Raw genomic sequence first — 14,951 nt, forward strand, 5'->3', positions numbered from 1 at the left:
CCAAATTCTCTAAAACATTTCTCTACAGGCTTATAATAGAGAAGCACATTCAATTCTCTGGCAACAGCTCTGGTGGACATTCCTGCAGTCAGCATGCCAATTGCACACTCCCTCAAAACTTGAGACATATGTGGCATTGTGTTGTGTGACAATTGCATTTTAGAGTGGCCATTTGTCACCGGCACAAGGTGCACCTGTGTAATGATCATGCATTAATCGGCTTCTTGATATGCCACACCTGTCAGGTGGATGGATTATCTTGGCAAAGAAGAAATGCTCACTAATATGGATGTAAACAAATTTGTGCACACAATGAGAGAAATAAGCTATTTGTGAGTATGGGAAATGTCTGTGCGCTTTTATTTCAGCTCATGAAACAAGGGACCAACACTTTACATGTTGCATTTGTATTTTTGTTCAGTGTACTTGATAACGTATGGCAATGACAAAATGACCAAATCTAGACTTTCCTTTTAACATACAGTATTCCTTATATTTGCAAATGCAAAAAACATATGGGCTGTAGAATGGGATACCTTGACAGGCTACAAGATTAAGATATCTTATTAAGAGATTAAGATCACTTTATTGGTCAATTGCACACAATGTCCAACCAGAATTTGACTTACCCCAACCCAACCAAAAGACACACATAAAGGTTTTGGAGAGGTGCGGTGGGGCTGCCACACTGGGGGCCCAGGGAGCTGTTGTTGTGAGGGATTAAGTGCCTTGCATAAGGACATGAGCCAATGGCATCTAGGATTTGATACCAGCAACCCTCCGGTTCCCTGCACACTTCACAACAGATTTTTTCCATCGGACCCAAGATTCCAAATGTCAACCCTCCTGTTGCTGGCTCGCCTCTCTAACTGCTAGGCTACCTGCAACCAGAGTGGGACTTCCACTTCTAATGGGTCTTTATAGTGTGATAATCACTGGCAAAGTGTTGTTACAATCTTAAGTATAGTATATTTAAGCTGTTAATGTTCTTTTCTTAATATTTTTTTACATTTTTTATTTATTTAAATTTTTACCCCCTTTTATCCCCAATTTTCGTGGTATCCAATTGCTAGTAATTACTATCTTGTCTCATCGCTACAACTCCCGTACGGGCTCGGGAGAGACGAAGGTCGAAAGCCATGCGTCCTCCGAAACACAACCCAACCAAGCCGCACTGCTTCTTAACACAGCACGCCTCCAACCCGGAAGCCAGCCGCACCAATGTGTCGGAGGAAACACCGTGCACCTGGCTCCCTTGGTTAGCGCGTACTGCGCGCGGCCCGCCACTGGAGTCGCTGGTGCGCGATGAGACAAGGATATCCCTACCGGCCAAACCCTCCCTAACCCGGACGACGCTAGGCCAATTGTGCGTCGCCCCACGGACCTCCCGGTCGCGCCCAGGCTCTGTCGTAGCCAGCCGCGACCGGGAGGCCCTCCTTTTCCTAATAATTTTACATGTTTTTTTTTTTATCATGCCTATGAAGTACTTTTCTTAGTTTATCTGCGATGTTGCTACGTCATGGTAACTCCTGCGAGATTCTTCTCAGTTTTGTGTCCCTCTCTCCCCGTCTCTCACACACACACACAGAGAGAGACTCAAACGCCATGTAAACATTTGGATATTACACAATTATTGTTGATAAGTGGAGTTGAATAGTTAAATGGCCTGATGTTTTGTATAAAGCTATCTGAAGTGGACTTATTATGGTGAAAATTTGAAAATCTGACAGTTTTCTGGAAGATTACTTTCTCTTTTGTTTTTACATGTTTGCCTTATGGGTTTTCGCAGCCACTGGAATCCTTATCAGAATTCTGATAACATGTACTATGAAATGACATTGAAAGTAACTGCATAGATTTTACAAATATTTTCTCATTATCCACATTTTTTTATCTCAGATGTGCACACTGATGTTACTTCTATAACACTGCTCACTCCTTGTCATAATGTAGTACTACTAACAAAGCAATTACATATATGGTTTTATTTGTAACTAAGTTGGGGAGAGCTTATATACTGCAGATATGGCTGCGTTGACAAAGTGCCAAATCACTTTCTCTCCTTCCATCATCCATTTCAAAGCATATCCCATTCCCAATCATTCATCAGCAAAACCATCAGCTGAACAAAAGCATCAGTTATGTGGCTTTTGTGTAACATCCCCAAGGTCTCTGAGAATGGGTCTATACTATCTATTCAGCTCTGCCACCATTGACCCCCTCTCTGTATCCTTTATGCTCCTATTCAAGAGCTCTCTAGTTCTGTGTTGCACTGAATGTGTGAGCAATATGTACTAAGATGCACAACAGCCCTTCCAGTCTGGTCTTTGGCTCCGTCTTGGAGGACTTAAAATCTCCAGTAGGCAAAGATATTTTTGTTTTGTGAGAAATCTGCAACTTGAAAATATGTAATTTACTGTAGGCTACCCTACTTTATTTCTACATCCCTAATCTGCTCTAGGTCTTCCAAAATAATCTCCACCATGAGATCTTAACTGAAATAGTGTATATGTCTGACCGTGTCAGAGTCTGCCTTAATAGCCTCTGCTGGTACTTCTGGAAGTTGTGCCTTGTCAAACTTTGCAGTGGCACGCTCAATTAATGTGCTTTTTTAGTTGACGAACATATACCTCTAAGGTTTCTTTCAAGGATAACATCAGACTTAACATTTATATGTTTTTTGTATAACTTGTTTTCAAAGGTGTATTTTCCGCCAATATTTCTCACACTACGAAAATGCACTCCGTTCAAGGATTTTCTTCGCTCTATTATCTTTTCTTATTCTGTCATTTTCTGTTTTCATTTTGAGCAGTTTAGCGAGTGGCAGAGACATGGCACTGAATCAGAGCAGACTTAGTGTGTTTGCCCATATTTTAATAACTCCATTTCACGATCTCTAGAAAACTCATTGGGCAGACTTTTGGGAATATTTTTGGAGTGGCTTTATGCATCTATTTTCAGGCTACAGAGAGCCACAAAAGGAATAGCGAAATAGTGATGTTCAATTTCTCCCTCACCGTCAGAACATAACTTCTAACTTAAGCCCTGTATGTCTTTATAGGCAAACATTGTATGGAGTGAAGTATCCAACCAAACAAGGTTTATTAGCTGGTGTTATGGGCGGGATCTGATACCAACGTCTTAACTGATAGCTACTGGATCAATTGACGATTGAGTATTTAATGCAGATTACAAAAAATATGATTCTGACAAAATAACCCATTAAAACAACCACTCAATGTATTTGGAACATGCTCATATGAGTAGGAAACCTATGAGTACCATCATGCTTATCTTATAAGACCATGTTCTTGGTATTACTCAACTCACATCTCAGCTAAAGATGATGGCAGATGAATGGGAAAGATACAGGGTATTAGCCAGGCATTGTTCATTAGATGAACATTTTCCAGGCAAAGCCATTTTCAATCTGCATGGTTATCATGTTGTTAAATCCTATTGTGAAGGGGGAACTAAATAAATCTCATTCACCATATACTTCACGCTACAAAAAGGACATATCATATTGGAGGTTACATGCAATTGTTCCAATGTAAATTTAATTTGTTCATTGATTTCATCACAATGATTGAGTGTACCTACAGAGTAGTCAAGGCAAAACTGTGTAATGTATATATATTTACTGAAACGTAAAATCCGATCTGACATGTCCAAAAGAGTACTAATAAACCACAACATATGTATCGGGCATGGTTGTGTTTGAGAAGATGTAGGGGTACTTGAGATTCATTATAATGACCTTCACTTTCAATTGTTTATTGAACACATGAAGACAATTTTTATTCTAAGGTGCCCCATGCCTTTCCACTTTTCTTTCTCTCTTATTCATTGTAACGGTTTCTACTCTTCTAGGGGGGCGACGAGTCCTCTTCAGTTTGCCTCTGTTATTTAAGGAGATGCTGGTGGCTTTAGACAACAGTGAGTTGCCTTTCACTTGCCTGTTGTTGCCTTTTGTTTCTAATGTTCTTTTTCATAAAATAATAATGAGGTTAAATCAAAGGTCCAGATGTTTAAAACTATGACATTGAAATTCTTTGGATACTACTGATCAAGGGAGATTTTATCAGATACAGCTTTAAGAGAAAATGAATTCAGTGGTGTTTCTTATAACATTTTCTGTACATACGCTTTGATTACTTTGTCAATTAATTAATTTGTTAAAACAACTTGGTAAATTGCAATATTTTGTGGTGGAATCTTATGTAATTTACAATCAAATACACACAAGTATGTGGACACCCCTTCAAATTATTGGATTCGGCTATTTCAGCCATACCTGTTGGTGACGGGTATAAAATCGAGCACACCGTCATGCAATCTCCATAGACAAACACTGGCAGTAGAATGGCCTTACTGAAGAGCTCAGTGACTTTCAACATGGCACCGTCATAGGAAGCCACACAAGCTCAGAAAGGTGCCGTCGAGTGCTGAAGCGTGTAAAAATAGTTTGTCCTCAGTTGCAACACTCACTAACGAGTTCCATACAGAAATGGTTTGTCGAGATTGGTGTGGAAGAACTTGACTGGCCTGCACAGAGCCTATCCTTAACCCGATAAAACACCTTTGGGATGAATTGGAACGCTGACTGTGAGCCAGGCCTAATCCCAACATCAGTACCCGACCTCACTAATGCTCGTGGCTGAATGGAAGCAAGTTCCCGCAGCAATGTTCCAACATCTAGTGGAAAGCCTTCTCAGAAGAGTGGAGGCTGTTATAGCAGCAAAAGGGGGACCAACTCCATATTAATGTCCATGATTTTGGAATGAGATGTTTGATGAGCAGGTGTCCACATACTTTTGGTCATGTAGTGTATCAGTTCATGTAAATATACAGACAGCTCTAAGCTTTTTAAGATTTTGTATTTGTCTTTCTCAAAGCTTAGAATTTGCACAAAATCGATTACCATTTTCAATAAGATGCTTAAATGAAATAGGTTTAGTTAATGTCTAAAGATATTGAAGCTTTATTTAAAAAAACTCATTTTATTTAACAGATTAGATAAAATCTTTTATTTAACAATATCACCATGCGCTATTAACACAGACATGTCAATAAAAGAAAGTGAAAATAAGCCTTCTTGTGTGCAATTGTCTTCCGTCATTACCAGTTGGTGAATGAGATCATGACGCGCATGTCATCCACTCCCCTGCTGCCATCTGACACTGGGGAAGCTCTGGTCTGGGGAGTGTACCTATTGTTCTGGAGGAGGGCTTGGTGGGTGACTCCTTAGGTTGGCTCGAAGTGATCTCACGGTCTTCATGCTATGTGGTCTTATAGCTCTGCCCTTCCCCAATACCTTCATGTCAGACCACTACAGTGTCAGATCCCATGCATACCTGGTAAAATAATATTTAAAATCCAATCACTAATTATCCACATGTACTCCAATAGCGATCAGTGCGTCCACACCTGGTATAAAAATGTGTCCTGTGACAAATTTTGGGGGATGTTTCCTTAAAATGCATCCACATTGTGGATTTTTATATTTGTATTCAACAAGTTTATTTGGACTGCACAACACTGACACAATTTGTTTTAGATGATGACTAGTACAGTCTTATCTGGTCATAATCAAAGCCAAATTTCATGACCAATGTCACTGGCTGGAACCACAATGTAATCATGGGACGCATTATTGCCAAGTTTAGAAAAGGGCTAAAGTCCCTCTATGCCTGGTGCTAACTTGCTTCCTTTGTCCTGATCTTGTCCACATTCTAATGGTGCCCACATTTTCAGACAATTAAAAGATGCATCCTGCCCACCTTCGGAGGTAGTCAGGCATGCATTGAGTCTGGATATCTTCCAAGCGTAGACCGATCTGGACAGTAAAACATTTAAATCATGATCCCGCCCTCTAAAATCATTAGCCTCGTTTACACCTTGCGCTAACATGTAGGTTTCGTGATTTGCTCAATATGAGCCATTCGCTATCTATTAATTTATTTATATAAAGACAATATTAATGCCATAAGTCAATGGTGCTACCTGTCAATGATTTTAGAGGCCGTTATAATGATTTAAAATGGTTTGACCATCCAGATCCGTCTACACTTGTAAGATATCCAGACACAAAATGGGTACCTGACTACCTCCGGAGGCTGCATGTTAGCACCAGGTAGCTTATAAAATGGGGTTATTGATAGGTGGCATCACTAGCCCCATTTATACCTGGTTCAAACATGCATCCGTTGTCCTGAGCTGGTACACATTCTGTTGTGCCCACATTTCGACAGGTGTGGATGATCGAAAGAAGCATTGTGATCTGATTGTGATTAGCTCTTCCTGACCACCTCCGGAGGTAGTCGAAGACGCATCTTGTATGGATATCCTTGAAGCGTAAACAAATCCTGACAATGAAAGCGTAGAAATTTCGCAGACGTCACGGTTGTCCCACCATCTCAAAAAAAAAAAAATGGATACTTGAATTTAGATCATAGAAGAGGAACATCCCACTCACTCGTTTTTCTGTTTCAATGTTAGTCAATAAGTAGACCAGACCAGCTGCTATAGCATTAGTGCCTATGGGAGAGCCACCCCCTTAAAGGAAAACTCCACCCAAAAACTATTAGTCTATTGTTGACAAAAAATAATGTTTGGCTTTTCAGCAATCAAGTTGTCAAGATATGTTACTTTCAAAATACAGATATCATCTGATGATTTCTGTATTTTGAAAGCAAGCAATGCGGATGTAGAAGCACAGTGGCTAGGAAAAACTCCCTAGAAAGGCAGGAACCTAGGAAGAGACCTGGAAAGGGACCAAGCTCTGTGGGGAGGCCAGTCCTATTCTGGCTGTGCCGGGTGGAGATAAGAGTACATGGCCATTAAGGCCAGATCGTTCAAATGTTCTTAGATGTCCAGCAGGGTCAAATAATAATCACAGGGGTTGTAGAGGGTGCAACAGGTCAGCACCTCAGGAGTAAATGTCAGTTGGCTTTTCATAGCCGAGCATTCAGAGGTAGAGACAGCAGGTGCGATGGAGAGGGAGAGGGTCAAAAACAGCAGGTCGGGACAAGGTAGCACATCTGATGAACAGGGGGGGCAATATAACCACACCCACTTTGCCAAAGCACAGCCCCCACACCACTGGAGGGATATCAGACCACCAACTTACTACCCTGAGACAAGAATGAGTACAGCCCACGAAGATATCCTCCACCTCCCGAGCCAGAGGGGGTGAAAAACCAAACAGGAATATCATGTTTGTGACTCAACCCACTCAAGTGAAATATAGTGGGAAAAAAGCATGGCACAACGTGACGCACCCCTCCTAGGGACGGCATGCACTAGTAGGCCAGTGACTCAGCCCGCATAATAGGGTCAGAGGCAGAGACAGCAAGGATGGTTCGTCACTCCATTGCCTTGCCGTTCACCTTCGCACCCGTGCCAGACTACACTCAATCATAGGACCTACTGAAGAGATGAGTCTTCAGTAAAGACTTGGCGCTCTATAGGAGAAAGCCCTGTCTCCAGGAGTTTGCTTAGAAATTCTAGGGAGAATAATGAGGCCTGCATCTTGTGACTGTAGCATACGTGTAGGTTTTTACGGCAGGATCAAATCAGAGATAAGCTTTTCTGCATAATGTTTGGACAAAAAGTTTCAGATTTTTGCAATGTTGCGAAGATGGAAAGAAGCTGCCCTTGAAATATTAATAATATGTTAATCAAGAGAAAGAGAACAGGGTCCAGAGTGACACCGAGGTCCTTCACAGTTATATTTGAGATTACTATACAACCATCAGTATGATGGCGCCGACAGACATGGCAGCTCTGCTTCTATCTCCTAAGCAAATTGCAGTATTTTTTATTATTTCTTAAATTTGCCCAGAATGTTACTACATACAGCCGGAAAGAACTGTTCCCTCTTCCCCGGATCTGATCCTTTGTTCGTACCCCCATGGCAATTGAATCCCAGAGGCTGCAATTTAACTTATCCCAGAAGCTGCTCTAAGATGCCGCCGGAGGAGTAGAGGTATTCGGAGTGGACTTCTAGCCCGACTCAGGAGGCATGCACACCATCCACCTCTTCCCGAGTATATTACTCGCTAATGTTCAGTCCCGGGATAATAAAGTAGATGAGCTCAGGACAAGGATCTCCTTCCAGAGAGACATCAGGGACTGTAACATACTCTGTTTCATAGAATCATGGCTCTCTCCAGATATACTGTCCCCGTCCATACAGCCAGCAGGGTTCTCAGTACATCACGCAGACAGGAATAAAGACCTCCCCGTGAAGAAAGGTGGAGGTGTATGTTTCATGATTAACTACTCATGGTGTGATTGTGAACATACAGGAACTCAAGTACTTTTGTTCACCCGACCTAAAATGCCTCACAATCAAATGCAGACCGTATTACCTCCCAAGATAATTATCTTCGGTTATAGTCACAACCGTGTATATTCCCTCTGAAGCCGATACCACAACGGCCCTCAAGGAACTACACTGGACTTTGTGCAAACTGGAAGCCACATATCCTGAGGCCGCATTTATTGTCGCTGGGGACTTTAACAAAGCAAATGAGGAAAACACTACTGAAGTTCTAACATTGCCTGTAGTACTCGCGCTTTAAAAACTCGACCATTATTACTCTCCCTTCCGGGATGGCTACAAGGCCCTCCCCCGGCAAATCAGATAACAACGTCATTCTGCTCCTCCCTTCCTATAGGCAAACTCAAACAGGAAGCACCTGTGCTAAGGTCTATTCAACGCTGGTCTGACCAAGATTGTTTTGATCAAGATTCAAGATTGTTTTGATCACGTGGACTGGGATATGTTCTGGGCTGTCTCTGAGAATAACATTAATGTATACACTGTCACGCTGACTGAGTTCATCAGGAAGTGTATAGGGGATGTTGTTCCCGCTGTGACTATTAAAACCTACTCAAACCAAAAACCGTGGATAGATGGCAGCATTCACACAAAATTGAAAGTGCGAACCACGGCATTTAACCACAGCAAGGTGACTGAGAAAATGGTCAAATACGGAAGGCATAACTGCACTGATTGTAAGGCAATCAAACAGGCAAAATGTCAGTACAGAGACAAAGTGGAGTCGCAATTCAACGGCTCAGACACAAGACGTATGTGGCAGGGACTCCAGACAATCACGGATTACAAAGGGAAAACCAGCCACGTCGCGGACACCAATGTCTTGCTCGCGGACAAGCGAAACACATTCTTTGCCCGCTTTGAGGATAACACTGTGCCACCGACGCGGCCCGCTCCCGAGGACTGTGGGCTCTCGTTCTCCGTAGCTGACGTGAGTAAGACATTTAAGCGAGTTAACCCTCGCAAGGCTGCCGGCCCAGACGGCATCACTAGCCACATCCTCAGAGCATGCACAGACCAGCTGGCTGGAGTGTTTACGGACATTTTCAATCTCTCCATATCCCAGTCTGCTGTCCCCACTTCCTTCAAGATGTCCACCATTGTTCCTGTATTTAAGAAAGCAAAGGTAACTGAACTAAATGACTATCGCACAGTAGCACTCACTTCTGTCATCATGAAGTGCTTTGAGAGGCTAGTTAAGGATCATAATCACCTCCACCTTAACTGACACTCTAAACCTACCTCAATTTGCACACCGCCCCAATAGATCTACAGACCATGCCATCGCAATACACACTGCCCTATCCCATGTGGACAAGAGGAATACCTATGTAAGAATGCTGTTCATTGACTACAGCTCAGCATTCAACACCATAGTACCCTCCAACCTCCTTAAGCTCGGGCCCTGGGTCTGAACACTGCCCTCTGCAACTGGATCCTGGACTTCCTGACGGGCTGCCCCCAGGTGCTAAGGGTAGGTAACAGCACATCTGTCACGCTGATCCTCAACACAGGGGCGTGTGCTCAGCCCCCTCCTGTACTCCCTGTTCACTCATGACTGCATGGCCAGGCATGACTCCAACGCCATCATTACATTTGCCGATGACACAACAGTGGTAGGCCTGGTCACCAACAACAACGAGACAGCCTATAGGGAGGAGGTCAGAGACCTGGCCGTGTGGTGCCAGGACAACAACCTCTCCCTCAACGTGATCAAGACAAAGGAGATGATTGTGAACTACAGGAAAGAGAGGACTGAGCACGCCCCCATTCTCATTGACGGGGCAGCAGTGGAACAGGTTGAGAGCTTCAAGTTCCTTGGTGTCCACATCACCAACAAACTATCATGGTCCAAGCACACCAAGACAGTTGTGAAGAGGGCACGAAAATGCCTATTCCCCCTCGGGAGAATGAAAAGATTTGGCATGGCATGGTCCTCAGATCCTCAAAAGGTTCTACAGCTGCACCATCGAGAGCATCCTGACTGGTTGCATCACTGCCTGGTATGGCAACTGCTCTGACGGCAAGGCACTTCAGAGGGTAGTGCAAACGGCCCAGTACATCACTGGGGCCAAGCTTCCTGCCATCCAGGACCTCTATACCAGGCGGTGTCAGAGGAAGGACTTAAAAATTGTCAAAGACTCCAGCCACCCTAGTCATAGACTGTTCTCTCTGCTACCGCGTGGCAAGCGGTACCGGAGCACCAAGTCTAGGTCCAAGAGGCTTCTAAACAGCTTCTACCCCCAAGCCATAAGACTCCTGAACATCTAGTCAAATGGCTACCCAGACTATTTGCATTGCCCCACCACCCACCCACTACTGCCACTCTCTGGTGTCATCTATGCATAGTCACTTTAATAACTCTACCTACATGTACATACTACCTCAACTAACCGGCACCCCCCTGTATATATAATTTTTTACTGCTGCTCTTTAATTACTTGTTACTTTTCTCTTATTCGTATTTTATGAAACTGCACTGTTGGTTAGTGCCTCATAAGTAAGCAATTCACTGTAAGCTCTACACCTTTTGTAATCGGCACGTGACAAATAAAATTTGATTTCAAAGCACAATCTTTCAGGATTTTTTAGAAATGGAATAGTACATGTCAACCACAACTCTATTTTTACGTTTTCTGTTCTTTATCTCCCTTACGACCTTTTCAGAAAATAAATCACAATCAAGTATTTTGAAGACAACTTATTAGAAAGAAATATCGATCCTCAAATTGAAAGCGATTGATCAGCTTTGAATCTATTTGTTGTTTTTTAGAGAGGGAGTGAGAAAGAGAGTGAATAGGAATGGGAGGTGCATCTCATGTTGATAGCAAGCCCCAAGTCTGATGGAGAGGTGTGTGTGTGTGGATTATGACAGACCTGTTTGTTCAGGAAAATAAACAAAATTGAGCACTTTAGATGTTTCTATTTGTTTTTGTATTAGGTTTCAAATCATCTTAAAACTAAGCACATATGACATTGAGAAAAGAAATCGCAAAATGTATTGCAGATTTTCAGAAAAGCTACCACAATCAAGCATTTTTGGCCGCAGAAATCACAAAAAAAAGAAATTCTGGAGGGACTGTAATACCACCATATAACAATATTACAATGTACGTGTGTGTAGAGTTTGTGTGCTAGCGCTTGTGTGCGTATGCATGTGTCTGTACCTTTGTGTATGTGTGTCTCTTCACACAGTCCCCACTGTTCCAGGTGTATTTTTACCAAATCTGATTCTACTGCTTGCATCAGTTACCTGATGTGGAATACATGTAGTCATGGCTCTTGTAGTACTGTGCGTCTCCCATAGTCAGTTCTGGACTTGGGAACTGTGAAGAGACCTCTGGTGGCATGTCTTGTGGGGTATGCATGGGTGTCCGAGCTGTGTGCTAGTAGTTTAAAACAGACCTCTTGGTACATTCGGCTTGTCAACACTTCTTACAAAAACAAGTAGTGATGAAGTCAATCTCTCTTCCACTTTGAGCCAGGAGAGATTGACATGCATATCATTGATGTTAACTCCCCATGTACTTTAAAAGGTCCAGCCGTGCTGCCCTGTTCTGATCCAATTGTAATTTGCCTAAGCTTTACCTCTGCGAGCTAAAAGTCTTGAGGCAGACAGGAGATTCAAACTCAGTCAGTCACGTCAGAGTTGTGACTGGACATTATTTTTTTTAGGGTGCAGTACATGTAAGACGGCCTTGTTTCTGTCGGTCCAACCCAAAGGGATCCAACCTTTTGATTAAGTCAGATGTTACTACGACGCTACATCGACATTTATACCTATACCCTCTTGCGTCGGGATATGAAATCCCTAAAGATTGGAGTGGCAACATACTGATGGCACTATTCCACTGACACTGACTGACAACAATTCAACTACAGATCTGACTGCAGTCCAGGTGGGACTTGACCCCGCAACCTTAAATCTGTCAGTCTTGGTAGGTCCTATGCCAAGAGTTCTAAACCTCTTTCGAGAACACTTAGGTCTACAGCAAATAATTCAGATAAAATATCCTAACAAAGTCATGCAGCATGCAGTTTCAGAATAAGTATAGAATGCAATCTGTGGCTTTTGACAACCCCTGCTGCTCTCTATGCTGCCCTCTTGTGAAAGACAATTGGTGGACCAAATTTCTCCTCAAAGCAACTCACCCTCACAACTAATCAAAACATAAGGCTAAAGAAGACCTTTCCCTAGACTGTATATTATGCTCATTATAAGGAAGCTGGTGAAATCAATGTGTTTATAGTTGAACATTTGTGGCTGCACTATAGCCAACTTGAAAGCCATTTAGAGTAACCTAACTTCAGAGAAATATCCTAGCTAACCTTACAGCACAGTGGCAAATAATCTTTAAGGTTGAAAGCGAGCAGATCTATGCATTCAGGAGTTTGATGAGTATGCTTCATGAACACTATGCTACATGATAAAGGTGTACACTAGATGCGTATAAAAAAGTTTTACCCCATGCAAGCGACCCCCACGAGATACGTATGTGTCCATGTTCCATTAGTTGTGTGTTTCTAGGCAGAAACAGCTGGTTGACAGTCCACGGAGTGATGTTCCCCTGCTGCAATGACGTTTCACAGGTGGCTAGCTAATACACGTGTCAACAAACAAGACGTCACACGGAGCCCCAAAGTGATTGGCTCTGAAATCGCAGTTGCTATGCGGGTTATTGAATGGAAATGGGCACGTTCGAGGGGATACATTTTGTCTGCCTTTCCAAGTATATTGCATTATGAGGATAAATCTGTCTGACTTGCGCCTGCATATCGGATGCATGAACTTCACAAAAACCATGTGATCGAAGATGATGCAGTTTTTGATGAAGCCCACTCACCACGTGACGTCCATGAACGTTGAATTTTGGGCGATATCAGGTCTGCCTTTGCTACTAACCATTCGCCGATACCTATGCTATGACGCTGATGAAGATGTCTCACGCACCTGCCGCACGAGCGCAGACACACTTCCCCAAGCTCTGGACAGTGCTGGTCATAAAAAAGCTAGCTAGCTGATGGGTGCAGACAATGTTCTTCCCCAAAAACGACAATCTGTTTCAGTAGCTATAATTAGCTAGCTAGGTGTCATCTAAAATACCCCTAATTTATAAGACAGTTCTTATTTGATTAATGGTGGTCGGACACACCTATGTGAATCTAGCCACAATAAAGGCTTAGACAAGTGGAATTTGCTGTTCGCGTTCAAAGTAAACGTCTCTCAATGAAAGTGATGCAAATGAATACAAATAGTTGAATCATGACAGAATGGAATAGATCATGCTAAACGATGATGGAATGTTATTATATAAATTCAACAAAATACAATAATTTATTCATTTGAAAAAAATCTGAAATCACACTGGATTTATTAGACTTTAGATTTGCATTGTGGGCATACTTATTTCACTGTACAGCCTTACCTATGGATTGTGGATCAATGACATGGGGTGTCAATATACTCCGTGACACCCAGAGAATAGTAGCGTTGTAGCTCTTTTACGGGACTCTGAAAACACAGAATTGAGTCACATTTATTGTACCAGTCAACCTACTATATATGTATTGAACACTATTCCAGAAGGAAAACAATACAGCCTGATTTGCAACTTCTGGGGTATCAAAGATATTTGCAAACATGTTTGATCCTGATCTAATTGCTAATGCAGACAAACATTTTCCCATTCGGTCGAACAACTAATGCCTTATTACCAATGCAGTATTGTACAGCTTTGACAGTGATCGTAATGGTGGCGCTTGGCTTGCACGTGCAAATGCAATACACACAACATTCTATAATATAATTGTGTTATTTGACGTGTCAAATTTAAAGCTTATTTGACGCATCAAATTGTGTTATTTGACGTGCATCTTTGACACGTAAAGACCCAATCGGCGTTCCATACTATTTCGCCCAAAAAATAGACATCCCATGTGTTTAGTCCATCACTTTTAAGTCCAAATTTAGCCAAAGATCAGCCTGACCGCTAGCTTGCTGTATTGAAAACATGAGATACACGAAAATAACCATATATTGCATAGCCTATATTGATTAAATTAAGGGGACTATATGGAAATATCCACAATATCTATATTTTGTGTTGACATTTAACTTGTCAAGTTGTCAGATGATCTGACATAGGCAGAATATTACTGAAAACGGCCTGTTGGGTGCATAACTGAATTTATAACAATTTGAATTCGGTATTTTTTCCAAACTACCATTTGGATTGCACTGACCTGCAATCAGGGTGTCAGCTTCTCATATCAGGTAAATATTGCACCATCCACTGCACCATGAAAATGTGTCTACTGCAGCATGAATGACATTTTAAAAATAGGGAATAAAAACATTGAAATAATTTGTAATGCATTTCATTACTATTGTTTTAATGTGTTAGTGTGTTTAATGTGAATCCATTTATTGATCTTGAATCGCATCGCCTGCATATGATTCCAAATCCGCCAGCTGAGAAACACATTCGCATTCCGCTAAGGATCCCTGTCTACCAGCAGGAAAAATACTTTTTTCATTTGATCCTCTTTGGTTTTCGTAGGTATGGGTGTCATGGCAACAAAATCAATAAATGTTATCGCCCAT

The sequence above is a fragment of the Salvelinus sp. IW2-2015 genome, linkage group LG1 (assembly GCF_002910315.2).
Source record: "Salvelinus sp. IW2-2015 linkage group LG1, ASM291031v2, whole genome shotgun sequence".
Lineage (NCBI taxonomy): Eukaryota > Metazoa > Chordata > Actinopteri > Salmoniformes > Salmonidae > Salvelinus > Salvelinus sp. IW2-2015.